Raw genomic sequence first — 1,728 nt, 5'->3', positions numbered from 1 at the left:
TGAACAAGTTCACAGGAAAGCAGCAAAGAGAGAACTGGACAGCACCACCAGCAAACCAGGTTCATGTGATATTTGGAGATCCTTCCACCCAACAAAGCAGAGTACACCTTCTTTTCAAGTGCTCAGAGAACATTTACCAACTTAGGCAGCAGAGCCCTGAATCCGATTAGGCCCAGCTAGTCACTGTTCCTCTCCTTGGCTGGATATTCCAGGAGGAAAGCGCACAGCTAAGCTGACTGTTCTCTAAATGTATGACCACCTGGAAATCTCTATTAAGTATGCTTTCCATTCTGCAAAACCACTGGTTCATGGTGTGTCTTTCTTTGGGCTCCTATACCCTTCTACCCCCACCTCCACCTCTCAGATGGTTGCCTTGCCTCAAAATGAAATAGGTTTGCTTTCCATCTTTTCACCATCGTATGCCCTAACCTCTTTACAACTTCCTTACTCTTTCTGCCTCCCTCTTGTAGTGGCTAGAGTGCCCTGTTCTGCCAGTGTCCAACCCCTCAGCCCACCCTCTGCTTCTTTAGGACTTTGCTTTTGTGGTCCCCACACTTGGCCATGGGGAGCTATGCTTGTCCGCATGGGAACATTTGTAACAGTCCTCCTCTTGTCTACTCTCTAAGGTACTGGGGAGCAGGGAGTGTGTTTTATTCTTTCTTTGGATTTCGAGGACCTGGTGAAAAGCCTAGGATAGTGTTTGGCTCCATGGTAGAAACTAAATTAGTATTTGTGGAAGGAATGAGTGTCCCATATGCATGTTCAACAAAAGTTTTTGACTGAATGAGTGCTAGTTGGGCTGCTGTTGAAATGCCGGTGTCCTTAGCATACTCCCATGAGTTATCAGAACGAATGAGGGAATTTCTGCTTGTTTTCACTGTGATCCCCCAGCCCTAAGCGGCCTGAGGCAGGAGGGAAGTGGAAAGTGGCATGTCCACACAGTGCCGCCAGGTGGCAGAAGATATGCATTCTTCACGGACTGAGTGACCATCAGAGGGCCAGATGCCCTGGACACAGTCAGGGCTGCCAGGCCAGGAATCCTCAGGGTCTTGTTAAAATGTAGATTGTGATTCAATATGTCTGAAGTTGAAATGCAAATTCTCTGCAGGGAATCAAACTGGAATGAACTGGTTCAAAGCCCTGAAAATAACTTGTGTAACTTCAGTAGTGTTTGAGGAAAGCAATCCACGTGACGAAAGGCATAGACACAGAACAGGAACACGGACACAGGATGCTGTGTCCTGCCAGTGGGTTCTCTGGTTAAGGGCAAGGACGCTGGAGCCAGGCTGCTCAATTGTGGTCCTGGGTATGTGGTTTACTGCCATGCTGCCTTGGACAAGGTGCCTCAGTTCCCTCATGTCCAAAAGGAAGCTGCTGACTTCTAAAAGCAGAGATTAGTTGTGCTTGTTTCTGTAACTTATATACATGTAATGTATTTGACTGCTAAACAGAAGGGTGGCGGTTCAAACCCACCAGCCACTCCTTGAAGGAAGATTGAGCGATCTACTTCCATAGGGATACTGCCTCGGAAACCCAAGGAGGGGTTGCTATGAGTCGGGATCCACTTGATGGCAGTGAGTTTGGTTTTGGGTTTATGTATTCTCTTGGAGGCTCTTTCAATCAACATTGCATTTGTAAGATCCGTGTGTATTATTTTGTGGAGGCGTAGATCACTCATTGTTCTGCTACTGAGTATTTCATCCTTTGACTAGACATACTTTTTTTTTT

The sequence above is a fragment of the Orycteropus afer genome, unplaced genomic scaffold (assembly GCF_000298275.1).
Source record: "Orycteropus afer afer isolate SDZICR_OR568_19922 unplaced genomic scaffold, OryAfe1.0 scaffold00224, whole genome shotgun sequence".
In the NCBI taxonomy this organism is placed as follows: Eukaryota; Metazoa; Chordata; class Mammalia; order Tubulidentata; family Orycteropodidae; genus Orycteropus; species Orycteropus afer.
Note: the sequence above shows the minus strand (reverse complement) of the source record.